This window comes from Microtus oregoni, unplaced genomic scaffold (assembly GCF_018167655.1).
Source record: "Microtus oregoni isolate MIOR12 unplaced genomic scaffold, Mior012 000028F_ref0000031, whole genome shotgun sequence".
NCBI classification, from domain to species: Eukaryota; Metazoa; Chordata; class Mammalia; order Rodentia; family Cricetidae; genus Microtus; species Microtus oregoni.
The window spans coordinates 4,160,985-4,180,542 of NW_024543087.1; the positions used below are offsets into that span (position 1 = coordinate 4,160,985).

At 47.0% G+C, this 19,558-nt stretch overlaps 1 protein-coding gene across 4 annotated transcripts in view; it reads right to left on the reverse strand.

Moving 5' to 3' along the window:
- Positions 1 to 11,013, reverse strand: part of LOC121464289 (myelin associated oligodendrocyte basic protein) — a 31,969-nt gene extending 20,956 nt beyond the window's left edge. Inside the window, exons 1-2 of one of the 4 annotated variants that reach the window (XR_005976507.1) lie at positions 10,883 to 11,003; positions 6,253 to 6,330 (exon numbers count right to left, since the gene is read on the reverse strand). The gene's annotated coding sequence lies outside the window, so the exon portion shown is untranslated. Of the gene's footprint in view, positions 1 to 6,252; positions 6,331 to 10,882 lie in introns of all 4 variants that reach the window. The other 3 variants (XM_041677145.1, XM_041677147.1, XM_041677146.1) reach the window with 3 other exon arrangements.
- Between the last annotated feature and the right edge of the window lie 8,545 nt (positions 11,014 to 19,558).

Consider the following 19,558-nt stretch of genomic DNA (forward strand, 5'->3'; position numbering starts at 1 on the left):
GAGTCTCAATGAGGGATTGTCTAGATCTTGCTGCCTGTGTGAGCACATCTGTGGGGATTATGTTAATGAATGTGGAAAGACCCACTCACTGTGGGCAGCACCACTCCCTAGGCAGGAGATCATGGTCTGTATAAGAAAGGGAAAAAATGTCTGGCAGTGGTGGCACACACCTTTAATCCCAGACTCAAGAGGCAGAGGCAGGTGGAGCTCTCTGAGGTGTCCAGTTCTACATAATAAGTCCCAGGACAGCCAGAGCTATACAGTGAGAACCTATCTAAAAAAGGAGAAAGAGGGCTGGAGAGATGGCTCAGCGGTTAAGAGCATTGCCTGCTCTTCCAAAGGTCCTGAGTTCAATTCCCGGCAACCACATGGTGGCTCACAACCATCTGGAGAGATGGCTCAGCGGTTAAGAGCATTGCCTGCTCTTCCAAAGGTTCTGAGTTCAATTCCCGGCAACCACATGGTGGCTCACAACCATCTGTAATGAGGTCTGGTGCCCTCTTCTGGCCTGCAGGAATACACGCAGACAGGATATTGCATACATGATAAATAAATAAATAAAATAAAATAAAAAAGGAGAAAGAAAGGGAAGGAGGAAGGAAGAAAGATCACAGCTCAAACTAGGATCTTTGTCTGAGACATTTGTGGCATCATGCTCACAGTCAAGAGAGAAGAGCAAACACATGGTATGAAGCACAAGCTGGGCACTGTTGAGTGCCGTGTGCACTTTCTTGGCCTAGTGATATCACAATCACTCGACTTTGCAAATGGGAGCTACAGAGAAGTCACCTGAGGGCAGAGAATTGGGGAAAGGGAAGCCAGGACCCCAACCAAGGAAACCTGGGGTAGATTAACTCTGACGCGATATCATTCTAACACAGAAAAGAAGAAGAGTAGGAAGATAACGGCAGGAGAAGGAAAAAGACAAATCCTAAAGACTGCCTCGTGGATCAAGAAAAGTCACTTTACGGTGTTGTCGCCCACTAAGGGAAGCAGGCACCCTCCGTGGGGACTCCCACATCAAGGCACCTTCAGAGCAACCTTCACTTCTTTTCAGCAAAAACATTATGGTACATGTTGCTCATGCCCAGAGGTGTTCCTGTTTATCCCTTTCATCTTCAGACATATGCTCCACAGCCTTAACCTGAGCATTCTTAAGAGGGTGTTCCTTGACTGAGCATGCTCAGCAATGGGCCCTCCCTGTATGGATCTGAATAAATCCTCATGATTCCTTTAAGAACAGCACAGCTTTGGCTGTGACTCCAGAACTCTCCTTGCCTGTGGCCGGTAAGAATCGTCCTCCATTCTTTCGTGCCTCGGTTGGGCGAGATATGAACCCATCTCCTTCAGTTACATAATGAATTAAAGGTACAAGGTCAGAGGTGTTCACGTTAGTGTGTGTGTGTAATCAGAGGTGTACAGGTCAGTGTGTGTGTGTGTAATCAGAGGTGTTCACGTCAGTGTGTGTGTAATCAGAGGTGTACAGGTCAGTGTGTGTGTGTGTAATCAGAGGTGTACACATCAGTGTGTGTGTAATCAGAGGTGTTCACGTCAGTGTGTGTGTGTAATCAGAGGTGTTCACATCAGTGTGTGTGTAATCAGAGGTGTTCACATCAGTGTGTGTGTAATCAGAGGTGTACAGGTCAGGGTGTGTGTGTAATCAGAGGTGTTCACGTCAGTGTGTGTGTGTAATCAGAGGTGTACAGGTCAGTGTGTGTGTGTAATCAGAGGTGTACAGGTCAGTGTGTGTGTAATCAGAGGTGTTCACGTCAGTGTGTGTGTAATCAGAGGTGTACACGTCAGTGTGTGTGTAATCAGAGGTGTACACGTCAGTGTGTGTGTAATCAGAGGTGTACACGTCAGTGTGTGTGTAATCAGAGGTGTTCACGTCAGTGTGTGTGGTCAGAGGTGTACAGGTCAGTGTGTGTGGTCAGAGGACAATTTCCCAGAGTTGATTCTCTACCTCCAGCTTACCTGTGTCCCAGGAGCACTGTCAGGCTGCTAGGGTTGGCGACAAACGCCTTCCCCTGCTAACCCATCTTCCTGGCTGGCCCGGCTGACAGTTATCTACAGATATGTGCAACTCTGTAATACTCAGAGAAAACGCAATAACAGCAAGGAGATGTCAGCTCACATCCATCCTGACGACCCACAGGAAAGGAAGCAGTGACATCAGCAAAGGAGAGGAGGGCAGCCAGTGAGATGTGCTGGGGCTGAGCACTGACTGATGCTGACGCTCAGACTGTGAGCCTTGGGCTGTCAAAGAGCCCGTCTCCTTGCACAGAAGGAATGTGTGCACAGGCTGGTACCCATCTAGTGTCTCCACTGTGGAAACAGTAGTGATCACAGGGCAGAATAAATCCACCACTCCCTCGAAGAATGTCAGCAGCTCCTAATGCTGGCTAATCTGCTCTCGGCCAGAGGCAAATGCTTCCCTGAGTGTAGATTTACACTCTAAACACGGAGTAGGGTGCCCACACTGGCTGGATAACTATTAATTCATTGCCCTCCAGGGACGTTTCTCCATGTGTCCCCTTGATGATGAGTGTGTTACACATTAATACAGTGAAAACTGAACAGGTGACCACTGGTGAGAAACCAGCACCAGGTAATGGACAAGGCCGTACAAACATTTATTTTGAATGAGGAGCCTTTCCGCAGGCAGCCACCAGATGCCAAAATCCAACAGGGATTTGGAGACTGCGCAAAACATAACAGAATAAAAGGTTCCAGCTATCCTGGAGGGAGTCGCCCGTTGGGAACACAAACAAAGCTGTGTTAAATGTCTTGTTGTACGGCTTTGTTTTAGGCAACAAAGACAACAGAGTGCGGGCTGCTCCACAGACAGCTATCTCACAGGCCACGAAGAATACTTCTTGATGAACAAAGCCTCTCTGCCACTTAGTAACTCTAAGAGGAGGAACACATGGAACCCAAGATTGGCATCTCAAGCACATAGATAACACATGGGGAGAATTTTTAGGTGTGAATGTTACTTACTATAATGGAGCAAAATAAACATACAAGAGGTAGGCTAATCTAAATGTTACACAGACAATACATCATTTTAAAGCTAAAATTATAGAATGTGGTATCATTTATGGACAGGGATATTTTAAGATTTATTTTTATGTGTATAAATGTTTTGTCTGTGTGTGTGTGTGTGCTCCATGTGTGTGTAGTACCTGTGGAGGCCAGAAGAGGGGGTCAGAGCCCTTAGAATTGGAATTATAGGTGGTTGTGGGTGCTGGAAACCAAACCCAGGTCCTCTGCAGGAGCAGTCAGTGTTCTGCACTGATGAGCCATCTCGCCAGCCCTGGACACTGGACTGACTCTCCACTGGGATTTGAAGTGAACAGATCATCAGATTCTGAGTTCACGGCTGAGTTGAAGACTCCAGCAGGGGAGTCTGAAGGCATGCGTTGGGTGCATCTCTTAGTTCAGAAAAGTTTGGCTGGAGATAAAGTGTAGGAAGGTGACGACTAAAGCCACACGGTGGCTACATGTAGAAAGACGACGTGATGGCCACTCTTGGAACTGCCTAGGAGACCACCCACAGGCGTGTTCAGCAGGGTGTTTAACTAAGGACCCAGCCTGAATGTGGGTAGCATTGTTCCCTGGACTGGCAGCTCAAAATTAATAAAAAGAGAGCAAGCTGAGCACCAAGAGACACCTCTGTCTGCTTCCCACTGCCACTGCGGTGTGACCAGCCGCCTCATGCTCCTGCCACCATACCTCCCCTGCCACGGTGGACTGCACACCCAAACCATGAGCCAGAAGAACCTATTTTTCCTTAAGTTGCTTTTGACAATTATGTTGTCACGGCAGTGAGAAAAACAACTAATACAGGCTCTTCCTGAGCCGCAGGGACTCCATGTTGTCCGGTGAGTGAAGAAGCGAATGGAAAAGGCTGGTGGGGGAGGGGAGGTGTCGTCTAAAAAGCACAGGAATTATGGTGACCACGGCAAGGGTTGTTCATTGGAGTGGTTGACATGAAAGCTGAACCCGAGGGTTTATGGAGGGAATCTCAGCCAAGGATTTGGACAGAGAAAATATAAGACCAACAGAACGGAAGCTGGAGAAGGAAGAGAACAGACATGGTTCCTAGAGGGTGTAAGATTCCCAGAGGCCTTTGCGGGAGGCGCTGGTGTCAGGTGACTGTGGATTGGTTTATTGGTGAAGGAGAGGGGTGAGACTATGCAACTGTGTTGTGGGAAACATCTACAGAGAAGGTAAAACCACCAGAGAATATTAATAACATCCCTGAGGTAAAACTTGGGGTGTGAGAATGCAGATACACAGGTAGGGGGACGCCAAGTGCGTGGCCTCTGTTAGAAAGAGGGGAGAAAAGCAGAACAAGCACTCGGGGATCAAAACTGTTTGAGAAGAGAGAACTGGATTTCAGTTCCCAGCACCCACACTGGGTGGTGCAGAACCTCCTGTGACTTCACTCAGGGGATCTGCTGCCCTCTTCTGGGCTCTGAGGGTACTACATGTGCACACTTTAATGAACTGAGAAAGGATAATGGGACCGGATAAAATTCTCAGAGAAACCCTGTCTCGAAAAACCAAAAAAAAAAAAAAAAAATTCTCATCCACTCAGTTCCGTTTGTCCAATGAAACGGGAAGCCAGAGTATCAGCTGAGAGCAAGAAAGGGAAAGGCTTGAGGATAAAGTGGGTAAAGGAGATTCTGGAGCAATGTGGGCAGCAGGCCAGCAGCAGCTCTCAGAATCTAGAGGAAACCCTTGCCCACTCCCCGGCAGTGATTGCAGCCTGCTCCACTGTGCCTGCATCCAGCTGCTCTGAATAGCCAGGTGTACGTGAGTGGTGCGGGGAAAAAAAAGAAAAGAAAGAAAGAGAGTAGCCTGGGAGGCAGAGACAGATGGATCTCTATGAGTTCAAAGATAGCCTGGTTTACAGAGGGAATTCCAGGACAAAGATATACAGAGAACCTGTCTCAAAAAGCCAAAAGTTAAAACTAAAAATAAAAGAAATAGAGGTTTAAATAAAGCCACGTAAAGATGGAAAATACACAGAAAATCTTGATACTGTATGTTATTATGCTCTCTTTGAATTGTTTGAGTGTTGAGGAAGGAGCAACAGTTGCTAAAAGATATTTGCTTATAAATGCTGCAGATAGGTATTTTGAAAATACCTTGGCTTCAAAATTGAAGTCAAAAGGTATGTTACTTTGGAGAAGAGATTTTGCTTTTGTTTCCACAGAAAATGAGAGGCTGTGGATTTATTCAGAGTTAAGAAAAATCAACTTTGATCAAGGAAGACCACCTGAGAAGTCTCCGGTAGGAATAGATGGCCCAGATGTCTGAATTCTTCATCCAGAACAAATTAAAGGCTGCTGCCTGAGATGATCAAGACTCACAGGATACTTCAGTCGGGACTTGATCATAACTCTAAATTTTCTTTAGGTCCCCATAAGATTATCAGCGCCCCCAACCAGCTGGAAGTAGCCTGAAATAACATGGGAAAACCAGACAGGAAGTAGAAATGATGTAATGAGAACATGAGAATTCTGGGAAGGAGGAAGTTGATTCCTCCCACTCCTGCCCAGACCACGGAAGCAGCAGGATATGAGCTGCCCCACTGAAAAAAGGTACTGAGCCACATGGCTAACATAAATCAGAAAAATGGGTTAATCAAGACGTGAGAGTTAGCCAGTGAGAGGCTAGAGCTAATGGGCCAATCAGCTTTATAACTTATAGAGATCTATGTGTGATTTTCTTTGGGACTAAACAGTTGTGGGGTACTAGGCGGGACAAAAACAACAATAGGCCCGGCCCCCATTCATGTTACATGTGAGGAGACAGTTTTCTGTGCTACTGCCACGATAGAATTTAGAATCTATCAGGAATGGAAAGAGAAAAAAAAACCCAGAAGCTAGAAAAGAGTGATTGATTGACTCACAGACAGAGCAGCGAGCACCATGTAGACTAGAAGCACCTGGGGAGGATGATTGTGATGATATACATAGCAGAATCATTTGCAAGGAAGGGAACCTGTGAATGAGCTGGCTGCTTGCACAGCTGGTTGCTGTGGTGGTAAGGTACCGACAGGTCCACAGAGCAGCGATGGACAGATGAGACAGGGTGGATGATACACTGGAGTGCTGAGAAGGAGGAAGAGAGCGCGTCTCATGGAAGGCACCTTTACTTAATCTCTTCCGATTTTACATTAGTCTGTGACATTCTGAATACCTGTATCATTTGTGTGACAATTTAGATGCAGATCTGTACCTGTATTTTCATCCACATGCGTCTGGCGGCCAGGACTCTGTTCTCTGCGTCTTATTCTCATTTAGTTCTTCGTTGCCCCTAGGAATGAGGTGGTAGCACACACTGGTCAGTTAGTGTGCTGTGCTTGGCCGCAATTCAGTCAAGTGTTAGCCCCATGCACGGAGGCTCGCTCTCCCGGTCCTAAGATGGATTGTGATGGATCTAGACACTTCAAATGTGTGCCACAGGCACAGAGGCTCACTCTCCCAGTTCTAAGACAAATTGTAATCGATCTAGACACTTCAAATGTGTTTCACGTGGAGGTCACTCTCCCGGTCCTAAGACGGATTATGATGGGTCTAGACACTGTCAAGTGTGTTCCATAAGGAGGCTTGCTCTCCCAGTCCTAAAATGGATTGTGATGGATCTAGACACTTCAAGTGTGTTTCACGTGGAGGCTCACTCTCCCAGTCCTAAGATGGATTGTGAAGGGTCTATACACTGTCAGAAAGTCTGCTGACAGAGAAAGGATACGGAAGTAAAATCTCAGGCTAATTTGTATATCATCTTATCGCTATGGGAAAAAAATGATACTCATCGTTAATTTAAATAAAAAGCCTTAAGTCAGGGCTGGGAAGACAGCTCCTTGGGTAAGGCAAGCAGCAACTGTACAGGTGTGAGTTTGGCCTGAAGAACTCCCTGGAAGTGTTTAGGAAGTTCCTTTTTACACCTTACTGAGCCTTTTTCTCCTCTGCATTTATATTATTCAGATGCAATTCTTTTACTGTTACCACTAAAATGTAAAATCTGTGTTTGCACACACTCTGATCTCAGATACTAGCTCAGTGGATGAATGAATGGACAGAAAATAAAACATGTCACAAGCTTTAAAAACAAAATGAAGGCAACAACAACAAAAGAATTCCTAAATGTAGATTTCCAGTTAATTCAGAATTCTTTAAATTAATTGTTCATATATTTTTTTAATTATTTTCTGTGTGGCCACATGCATAGCATAGCCCCAGAATTCTTTAACTTCCTCTTGGGGACATCAAGCTTCAACACTAAGCTAAGTACACATCGATGGCTGGCTAACATCGGGTAAGCAATAGTACTGGTGAGTGCCAAGACTAATCCTTGTGTGGCTACTGGGAACCCGGATGTCAATGAGAAGCTCCATGTGGTAACAGGTAAACTGAGACATCAAGAAAAACCACTTCTTCATCTCCTCAGCATAGGGAAGGCTCTGGAGTTCCCAACTTACTCAAAGTCCATGATTTAGTGGGTTATTGGTTTGTGAGAGTGTGGTTGCCTCATGCAAGGACTAAACCTTCTTGAAGAAACAGGGACAATTGGGTGAAGTGAGGTAGTATCCTTTTTCAGTGGACTTGGACCCTGGGAAGATTAAAAATGTAGGACTATGATGGTAATAATAATAACAGCAACAACAATAATGATAATATAGAGGCCTGACACCTGGTTTTCACTTGTCCCTCAGGAGGCTAGTGCCTCCCTTGAGGCCCTGAAGTGCAAGTGCTGTCCCATGATTCCCTGTTCCAGGGTGGTGTCACCAGGTGTGATCATAGGGTGGCCTCTTTCTGTTCTCTCACCTAGGAGATGTGTGTATTTTCTACCTCACAGGTTTTGAGATTAAGAAGACCTGCATGCCTTAGAAACATCTTGAAGAAGTCTATGCTGGGGGTGGGTTCTGGAACACATGGGGATCCCTAACCTCGAGCCTGCTGAGCTCAGGGACACACAACTATGGCATTCACATATATCGAAGGGCAATCGAACTCAGGGACAGACACTATGGCATTCACATATATCGAAGGGCAATCGAACTCAGGGACAGACACTATGGCATTCACATATATCGAAGGGCAACCCAGCTGCAAACGTTTGAGTTTCTTATGATTTCCACACAGAGATCTTGAAAATCCTAGTCATTCTTCAACAGAACTTCAAAGTTGACATAATCAGATTCCGTAGGGGCAACCAGCCGAGGCCCAGCCCAGCCCCGCAGAATTCCAGATCATCAGAAGCAGGTGCCATCCACAGACCCTGCCTCCTAAGCCCTCTGTGCCCTGAACCTCAATTGTTTTGATTGAGAAAAAGGAGGGGTTTAACACCTTCATTGTCTACCGCTAAATAATTCACCATAGGAATATATAATCTGTCTGTCTGTGTGTTTTGAGGTGGGATCTTTAACCCAGACTGGTCGGGGTTTAACACCTTCATTGTCTACCGCTAAATAACTCACCATAGGAATATATAATCTGTCTGTCTGTGTGTTTTGAGGTGGGATCTTTAACCCAGACTGGTCGGGGTTTAACACCTTCATTGTCTACCGCTAAATAATTCACCATAGGAATATATAATCTGTCTGTCTGTGTGTTTTGAGGTGGGATCTTTAACCCAGACTGGTCGGGGTTTAACACCTTCATTGTCTACCGCTAAATAATTCACCATAGGAATATATAATCTGTCTGTCTGTGTGTTTTGAGGTGGGTGGGATCTTTAACCCAGACTGGTCTCCAGCTCCCCTTGTAGCTGAAGATGACCTTGAACTTCCAACCCTCCTGAGTTCTGGAATCACAGGTGTGTGCCACCGCCTATACAGTTTACCCAACATCCGTGACTGAACCTGGGGCTCTGTGTGCACTAGGCGGGTGCTGCTGACTGAGCTATGTTCCCAGCCTCATGATCATTTCAGCAAAAAACTCATCAAACTGCAGGTGACTCCTTAGCTACGGCAGTCACAGGACCTAATGCTGTGTTTTCCCAGGAAGGGTGGGATCTATGCTGGGCGGAAGTGCTGGAACCACGGGAGAAGGTGCCCCCACTGGTCAGGGGCCTGGTCACAGCATTAGCCAATATCACCCTATTGGAAGCTGTTTCCTGTTAGCATCATTCAGACCGCAAGCTGAAGGACGTTTGACCACAGCTTAGAAGCGGCCAGCATCTTAACTGGGCTCAGTGGGCACCATACTCGCTGTGCAGGATCTGAGTTCAGATTCCCAGCACCCACATAACAGCCAGTCATGGACTCTGTCTTCTGTAACCTCAGCACTGCGGTAGAGACAGGCAGACCCCTAGAGAGTCTAGGAACAGGCTCCAGACTCAGTGAGGGACTCTGTCTCAAAAACTAAGGTGGCGAGGGATGGATGAGATCACGTGACATTGACTTCTAACCTCTACACACATGCACACAAGACTGCACAGGCATACAATCATAATACACACACACACACACACCATCACCACCACCAACAACAACAAAGAAGACTGTCAGAGAATGGTTGCCCTGGCCACATTTGCAGGTTAAGGGAATCTGAAGAGACAAGACAGCCAGAAGCAGTGTGTGAGACTGGACTGGCTGCTAAACGCACGGATGAACTGGGGCGGGGGACTCTAGATTATATAACAGATCGGCAAGGTCACTGTTAGTTTCCTGACATTAATGATGTGTGTGCACTTAGTCTCCGTGGGGGCAGGGATAAGGTGCAGGTGTCTGCACAGAAAGAGAACAGCCAGCAAATGCGGAGAATGTTAGCATTTGCCTGAACTAGGCACAGCTGGAGTTCTTCAAAAGTCTGCAACTTTTCCATAGATTTGAAGCAATTTTGAGATCCACTCACCAGTAACCCCCGGCATCCTAAATAATCCCCAAACAGCAGATCTATGCACCTGGCTACAGCCCATTTCCTGCCTGCCTGTTCTGTTCACACAGCGTTCAAAACCTCTCTATTTCCTTTCTAACACCATAGCCGAGTTCATTGCTTTATTCCCCTGGCACAAATCTCTTTCCTTTTTCCTAAGCCAAAGACTGAAGGTTCCCATGATCCCGTGAGATTTTGTATGAGACAGAGCATCAGCATCGCTCCAGTCAGGGTGAGAATTTGGTCCTCACTGCTGCTTCCCCCTGTGTGTTTAAGGGAGAAGGAAGGAAAAGCCGCTCATGGTCCTCTTTTAACTCCGTCTGCTCCTTTTCAGATGTTTTTGTTGTCATATGTTCATTGTGCACAATCATGGGTCTTGTCACATTTTCACGCGTGTACGTAATTATTTCAGTCACAGCCAAGTCTTGTCACCCTCCCCGTTCCCTTCCACTCCTGAAGGTCCACTCCCTCTTCCCACCTGACCTCCCCTTCTTCTTCCGTGGTTTTTGTCCCTGGAGAGGGGTAAAATCCGAGGAGTTTCATTAGGGCTTCTTACAGGAGCATGAGCAACTTACCAGCGCCAGCCGGATACATGACTAGGGAAGTGTCTCTCTTCCCTATTAACCATTAACTACATAAGTCCTAGCGAGGGGTGGGGCCCCATGAAAACTCGTTTTTTAAATCATAACAACAAATAAAACAAGAAATGGGACCTGGGGGAGAAACCACCAGCACCATTGATCTCTCCGCAACAGCAAAGATGACAAACAAGAAAATCCGAGTATCTTTCCCTGGGGCAGCAAACCCAGATATTTGGAAGGATGGTTCTGAGGTGCCTCTGCCCAGGCCAGAGTAAAACGGCTGTTCTTTCTCTCTTGGGCTAGCTCTGTTCTTTTTCCTCCTCCCATCCCCAGCTACCATCATGGCTGGCTTCCCCTGAAACCCTTGGGGATGTATGCCCTTGCCGCGTGAGCCTTGGGAATCCTTACCTGCAGGTAGCGGCTACTGCATAAGAGAGAATCCCGTGGGCACGCGGCTCTTGTGGAACTGGGCTACCTCAATACATGCAGAATATATAGGGAGAGGTTGCGCTGTCTGGGTTTTCATTACAGAGGTGTTTTTGATGGTCCTCAGCCAAGTTGTACTTTACAACAAAAGCCACACAAAGGCTGCACAAAGGCCACACAGCGTTTAAACAAAAGGCTAAAGAGAGACCAAACAAAAGCTAAAGAAAGTTGAAACAAAGAGCAAAAGAGAGAGAGAACAAAGGCTCAACAAAGACAGGGACAAAGGCCAACAAAGAGTAAAAGAAAAATCTGAACAAAAGCTAAAGCCACATCACGCATCCCTGTGCGCACCCCACATCCACCCTGCAGCCCATGCTCACTCCAGCATCCCACCACACAGTCAACACCCACGCAAAGCCTCCCTCCTCGCCAAGGCTGGCTCCTCGCCGCTCTACCCACAGCAGGTCGCACGTGCCCGTCCCTCCGGACCACACAGCTGCTCATCTCACAGAATGGCCGTGAGCCCACTCTGCTGGAGCCATGGAGAGACATGCTCACATCTTTCCACAGTGTCAAACTGCCTTAACGAAACGTTGCCATGCTTTATCGGTGCTGTTGGCTGCAATTGGCTGAGTAATCTTGACTTCCCTTGATAGCCGGCTACATAGCAAACTCGGGGGTTTTTTAATGCCAAATTTAATGACCAGTATTAACTCTCAGCTCAAACACTACACACCACACTGTAAACTATGTATCTATGCAGGTTGTAGAATGACTCCCAAAGGGTTCAAGCCAAAGAGGCCCCACTCTAGGGAAAGCTGAGAATGACAGAATTGTTATAGTGTATTCCAGTCTCCTTCCACAGCTAATAGAACTCTCTGAGAAAAAGGCAGTGGGGAGGGGGTGTGATTTTAGCTTAAACATCCAGGTCATAATCCATCAAGAGGGAAGTCAGGGCAGACACTCAAACAAGAACTTGAGGCAGAGATCATAAAAGATTATTGCTTGTCCTAGGTTCATGCCCAGCTAGCTCTCTTACATAGCACAGGGCCGCCTACATAGGGGACAGTGCTGCCCACAGTGGCAAGGCTCTCTCTCCTACATCACTAACAATCGAGGGAATCCTCCACAGACATGTCCATAGACCAGTCTGATCTAGGTGGACCCCAGTTGAACCTCCCTTCTCAAGTGATTCTAGGTGTGTCAAATCGCCAGACAAAGATTCTAGGACAAGGTGGTCAGATACGCAGCAAGGACTTCAGGTGAAGAGCGTCCAGAGATCTGGAAAGTCAGGTGCAGGGCAGAGCAGCTGACGCTTGGGACCATGGAGGTGAGGGTGAGTTGGAAGGATGGGTGAATAGATTGATGTTCAGATGATGAACAGGCAGATGGTGGCACTGGGGAACATATTAAACTGAAACCCTGTGTATAAAGCCAGGGATGCCTGTGTGTGTGTGTGTGTGTGTGTGTGTGTGTGTGTGTGTGTGTGTGTGTAAGAGAATCTACTCAGAGTTTGAAGACAGGAACTGGCGAGTGTGACTCTCGTTTTGACATGGCCTGGACCGTGTGGGACAAGCTGTGTTGTGCCAGGCAGCATGCTTACCGTGGCATGGGGCCATGTTGGGGGTCTGTGGTTTGTGTGCAGATCGGGCTGTGCCCTGCCCTAAGTCACTCCACACTGTGTGAGACCCTGGTGGCTCCGCTTTACCTGTGGCGTCTGGTTCGTCTGAGTGCAAACACGGAGACAGATGCTGTGCACAGACACACCACCTGTCCAGTCTCAGCTATGTGGTGCAGATGTCTGAATATCTCAAAGCCCACCACCACAGTGACACCCTTCCTCCAAGGTCGTACCCACTCCAACAAAGCCACACCTCCCAGTAGAGTCACTCCCTATGAGTGCATGGGCGCATTACATTTGAACTACCACGGTAGGTGTGTCTATTTATTTATTTGAAGCTGAGATAATAGAGGAACGCTGCTTGCTTGCTGCCTCACTGCCAGGCTCATGCTCAGCTTTCTTTTTTTCCTTTTTTATTTTTATTTTATTTTTCTAGACAGGGTTTCTCTGTGTAACTTTTGGAGTCTCTCCTGGGACTCTCTCTGCAGACCAAGAACTCACAGAGATCCACCTGTCTCTGCCTCCCAAGTGCTAGGATTAAAGGTGTGCACCACCACTGCCCGGCCTTCAGCTAACTTTCTTATACAGCTCAGAACCACCTACCTAGGGAATGGTGCTGCCCACAGTGGCTAGGCCCACCTATATCAATTAACAACCACAGGAAATCTCCCACAGATATGCCTCAGGCCATTCTGATCTGGGCTGTACCTCAATTGAGACTCCTTCCTCAGATGATTCCTGGCTGCGTTAAAACGACTAAGCTAACTAGAACAAGGTAAGGTTACTATACGTGTGGCAACCAGAGACACATGTACCTCCCACATGCACACAGAATAAATAAATAATATACTGGTGGTTTTATTGTTATCTTTAAATTTGCATTTATTTATTTTTGCTGTTTAGACAGAGTCTCATTACGTAGTGTTGGCTGCCTTGGAACATGCCATATTGACCAGGCTAGCCTGGAACTCACAGAGATCCACCTGCTTCTGCCCCCTGAGTGCTGACGTTAAAGGTGTTCACCACCACACCCAGCTTGTAATTTAAATTTTTAAAGTTGTCTTATGATTTAAAGGGAGTCTACCACTGTACTGCCCTGACTGAGTCCTGTCTCATCAGGTGGAAATAGATAAAAATACAGGCAACACTGATACATATGTTTTGCTGTATAAACATGAAAAGCGAGCATTTTGTTTTATAAACAGCTCTCGGGCCTTTGTAGTTATGGGGGTAACAATGATAATGAACTGACTGTTCGGATCTGGGAGAAACAAGCGCAAGTCTCTCCTCATTTGCCCCCAGTCTTTGCTTCAGGCCTAAGTCTGACCCATCCACAGTTCTGACCTCGCCTAAAGGTTCCCTGCCTCTTGGGTCTCTGACTTGGGTGGTAAATAGAGGACTCTGATGCCAGCTGGGCTGCCAGTCACTCACACAAAGCTCCTGTGTGTCCCCAAGCTCTATGCCCAGCATCACTATCTGCCTCCCCATCTTCTGCGAGGGCCCAGTCACAATTGTTTCTGGGCAGCGATGACAGATATGAGAGTGGACTCCATGTTCCCTAAGCAAGGGACTGTGTTTTGCTGTGTTAGAAGTCTCTTGACTTTATACCCAGTTCAGGGGTTGTCTTTATTCCCTACCACACTGGAGGAAAAACTGGGAGTGGAAGGCACTGTGCAAGGGTTCTAGCAACATGAAAGAGCCGGAGCAAGGCTACGCCTGGGCGACATCAGCTTGCTACGGAGATTCTGGCTGCCGGTGTCTGCTGTCTAGGGAGACCCCTGTGTTCTAACCTTGTGCTTACGAAGCAGTGAGCATCTGCTGGGTGTTTCCAGAGTGCCTAGAGGAGCTCCAATGTCCCCATGGGTAAAGATGCTTGGGACAAGCCTGACAAACTAAGTCAGCCGCACAGCCCACATGGTCAGGGAAGAACTAGACCCCACAAACTGTCCTCTTACCTCTACACTGTATAGCATGGTGCACACAGAAGGAGAGAGAGGGAGAGAGAGATGGGGGACAGAGCACACACAAAGAGAGACATATACATACACAGACAAACACAGAGACACAGACAACACAGACTACATAGCACACACACACAGAGGTGCAACAGATCAGACTTGGGAGCAGTTGGGAGAAGGATGAGGAAGATTAGCAGGCGGCGGGGGGAGGAGAAGAGAAGGCAATTGGAGAGTAGGATCACACAGCACATTATATACAGGAAAGAACAGTCAAAATAGAAACTGAGGTCCTCTACTGTGCTACCGCACACTGCGAAGTGTGCTGGGCCACCAAACTCCTACAAGCAGATTTCCCCAGGAAAGCAGGGAAACGGCCCGTGCTCACACGCAGGACCTCTGATTTGTGGCCCTTACTCATGCATGTTTGGACTGTGTAGTTGACACAACTAATACTCACCTGAGAAGGGAATTTTAACTGAGGGTCTGCCCAGATCACTTGACCTGTGTGTGTGTGTGTGTGTGTGTGTGTGTGTGTGTGTGTGTGTGGTGATTGTCTGGACTGCTAACTGACCCAGCCTTTGCGGACAGCTCCAGGTCCTGGGCTGCATAATCACGGGGCCACGGGCAGCACAGGTGCACCCGTTCCTCTAAGCTGACTGTGGATTCGATGTGGCAAACTGTCTCCTGCACCTGTGATTTCCCTAGGTATGGGACAGTAACCAGAAAGAGGAAAGCCCTTTCGCCCGTGTGGCTTTTACTCTTTTGTTGTTGTTTTGTTTGTTTTTTAATCGTGGTCACAAAAATCAGACTTTAAACTCCTGCCTCAGCTGTGATTACAGGCTTGTGCCTCCAAGTTCACCAGAAAAAGACTTCGTTCCAGTTAGGAAGGTCTGTGCTGGCAACCACTGTGTTGCGCTGCCCCCTAGTGGCCATGCTGAGTCAGTATCAACAATTGAAGGGCTACTCCATTCCAGCGGCTCATCCTGGATTGACCCCGCAGCTTCCTTGTGGCCTTGGAGGGCTGTGGCATTAACCAATACAGTTGCCAGATCCTACCAGGTCCCCAGCAGGTGGCTGCCAGGCTGACAGAGATAAGAAACTATCCAGAATCTGGGTCAAGTCCATTTATGTTTCTGTTCCCTGTTTCCCTTCCAGTTCACTGACTGTCCAAGAGTTTTCTTAAGTGACAGAATTGTTCCTAGTCACTGCATCCAAGTACTCAGGATGAGCTGGGCATGGTGATGTTCACCTACCGTCCCAGTATGCTGGGGGCAGAGCCAGGAGGTCTCAGTGAGTTCAGTGCCAGCCTGATCTGCATAGAAGTTCCTGGCCATCCAGGGCTACATAGTGAGACCCTGTATCAAAAACAAAACAACAAAGCCAGGCAGTGGTGGTGCACACCTTTAATCCCAGCACTCAGTGTTAAATTAGGAGTTTAGGCCCCAGCCCCCTTACATCTATCCTAGCCCCCTGACCCTGAGAGCACTCTGGACTCCAAATCCCAGCAGGCCAGGTCCTGACCCCTCCCTGGGGGGGAGGGGGGCTCAGGACAACTCCCACAGAATATTTAAGTGAACTCCCAAAAGAGGAACAGGTGGTCTCCTTTTATCCCTCCCAGTGGTTTGTGTGGCTTCCCGGTTCCCCCTTGGGGCCACCCAAGAGCGCAGAACTCTCATTAAACCTGGATATCTCTTAATTTGGCTTGTTTTGATTTTGCTTGATTGGGATTATGCGTTGGTGGAGAGCTTGCATTAGGAAATATTCCTAACACTTGGGAGGCAGAGGAAGGCAGGTCTCTGTGAATTCAAGATCAGCCTACACTACAGAGCAAGTTCCAGGGTGGTCTCCAAAGCTACAGAGAAACCCTGTCTCAATAAATAAATAAATAAACAAACAAACAAACAAACCCCAGGATGGCTGGGGATGTCACTTTTGGTACAGTGGTTACCTCCCATACACAAGCTCTGAATAAAGCCCAGCAGGTGGCTGTTGTGTGATTTTTTCCCTCAGGAGTTGTAAACAAGCACTCTTCATTTAGATAAGGCACTAACAACAGAGAAAACAATTCCTCCCAAGTCTAGTCTGGCAAATGAGTTTCTGAGCATTACTTATCAGAGTATAGGTAAGGGGTTCCAGGAGCATGGATGACCCCAAGGCAGCTGAATCATTCAGCAGAGCAACAACACACAAAATCTGCACCTCTGAAGCTCCCAGCACAATGGCAGACAGCTCAGCCTGTCTGAGAGTATCCATCCAGCAATCATGGCTGACTTTATAACCTCAGTGGAGGGTGCTCATGAATCTTTTAAATTCAGGAACCTCCTGAGACTTGTGTGTTTATTTCCTGGGTCTTAAGGAAGGAGCAATGCAGAAAACATACAGTTTGATACAACGGAACACGTGTCACGCCCTTGACCTTGTTTTTCAGACTGGACCTTTCACTGGTGCTTCCATATTTACTGTGTTGATTGATGTATCTTTCTGGTCCAGGTCTCCAGACTTGTCGATTGGCTTTTGAAGTGGTGGATAATCCCCAAGGTACACTTGCTCTTGGGAGGAAAAACAGCACAAGGGTGTCAGCCCCCTCCACCTAGGTAGTTGCAGAGTTTAAAGTCACCCTCCCTGTAGGTTTGAACTTATTTTTAATGAGGTGTGTGCATGTGCACGTAAACAGAGACTGCTTGTTCGTTTCCTGGCCGCTCAGACCCAAATAATCACACAGAAACTATATTAATTACAGCACTGTTTGGCCAATGATTCAGGCATATTTGTAGCTAGCTCTTATATCTTGAATTAACCCATTTTATTTATTTATATATCACCATGAGGCTGAGGCTTACCTGGTAAGGTTCTGGCTGGTGTCTTTCTATTTTGGCAATCATATGATGTCTCCTTGACTCTACCTGTTCTCTCTATATATTTCTGTTCAGATTTTTTTGCTCTGCTAAGCCCTTGGCCAAAACAGTTTCTTTATTAGCCAATGGTAATTAAACATGTTCACAGCATACAGAGGGAATCCCACACCATGCGTGTGCTTACATCTGTGCATGTGAGTTTCCCATTTGCTGTGAAGATCTCTTTATGGTTAATTTTGTTTTTATGTGTGAACACTTTGCTTATGAGGGGTCGTGGGTTCATGTGTGCACCAAGTGTGTGCAGGTGCCTGAGGAGGCCAGAAGTGGACACTGGATCACCAGAAGCTGGAGTTTCAGATGGGTGTTAGCAGCCAGACATACATGCTGGAAACCAAACTCAGGCTCTCTCACTCCAAGAAATCCAGTGTCTTCTTCTGGCCTCTGGGCTTTGTTCACACACACATGGATGCACACACACACACACACACACACACACACCCCTATCCTTTTTAAAAAAAAATCTAGACAGACATGAGGGCACACACCTTTAATACCAGTATGTGGGAGGCAGAGGCAGGTGGATCTCTGAGTTTGAGGCCAGCTTGGTCTATAGAGCAAGTTCCAGGACAGCCAGGGCTACACAGAGAAACCCTGTCTCAAAAAAAAAATCCAGACTCAGTGGTCCACACTTGTAATCCTAACACTGGGGAGGTAGAACAGGAGGATCCCTAGAGACTGTCAGTCTAGCTAACCTATTTGAGAAATCTGGACCACCTAGAACAGTGGTTCTCCACCTCCCTAATGCTGCAGCCCTTTAATACAGTTCCTCATGTTGTGGTGACCCCTAGCCTTAAAAGCTACTTCATATCTGTAATTTTGCTATTGTTATGAATCATAACATAGACATCTGTGTTTTCTGATGGTCTTAGAGGGTTGTGTAGCCCCCAAAGGAATTTTGACCAACAAATCAAACTGTTGAGAACCACTGACCTAGAGACAGTGATTGGCACCAGAGCAATGACACTGGGGTTGTCCTCTAACTTGTGTGTGCGCACACACACACAATCAGTTTATATAACTTTTAAGCCAGTGGGGTAGCAAACACCTCTCATCCTAGCACTGGGGAAGCAGAGGCAGATGGATCTCTTTGAGTTCAAGGCCAGCCTGGTCTACAAAGTGATGTGGGTTCCAGACCAGCCAGGAACATGCAGTGAGAGTTGTTTTGAAAGAAAGGAAAGAAGGATGGGAGGGGAGGGAGGGAGGAAGGGGGAGGGGAGGGAAGGGAGGGAGGGAAGGAAGGAAGGAAGGAAAACACATACTTTTTAAACTAATGTTAAGTGTCCCCCCCCCCCCCCCCCCGTGTCAATCTCACAGGGAGTGGCACTATTTGGAGGTGTGGCTTTGTTGGAGTGGGTGTGGCCTTGCTGGAGGAAGTGTGTCACTGTGGCAGCGGGCTTTGAGGTTTCCTGTGCTCAGGATGCTGCCCAGTGTACCAGTCAACTTCCTGTTGCCTGTAAGATGTGGGACTCTCACCCACTACCATGTCTGCCTGCCTGCCACCATTGCTCTCCACATTATGATGATAACGGACTGAACCTCTGAAACTGTAAGCAAGGCCACCCCATTAAATCTTTTCCTTGATAAGAGTTGCCGTGGTTATGGTGTCTCTTCACAGCAATAGAAACCCTAACTAAGACCCCCCCAAAAAAAAAGCTGCTATGCAATTGAATTAAAAAGGGGGCAAATGATGCAGTATGTTGGGGCAGCTCAACTCCAGTCCTCAGGAGACTGGAACAAGAGATCTTCAAGTTCAAGGCCAGCTTGAGCTACATAGGAAATTCCAGACTAGCATGATTTGAACAGTGTGGTCCAGGGCAGTGTGGGCTGCAGTGTGAGACTCTATCTGAATGATAATATAATTTGAAAATTTAAAATATATATTATATATTTTTAAATTTTATTATATGCAAACTTAGAATAGATCATATATATTTCAAATTATAGCATATATATTTTAAATTTTCAAGTTGTTATTATTATTCACATAGGGTCTCTTTGGGGCCTGAGATAGTTGGCTAAGAGCACTGGTTGCTCTTGCAGAAGACCCAGGTTTGGTTCTCAGCACTCACATGGAAGCCCACAATGATTCTATAACTCCAAATCCAGGAGATCCAACATCTCTCTGCCCTCTGCTGGCACTAGGCATGCGTGTGGTACACATAAT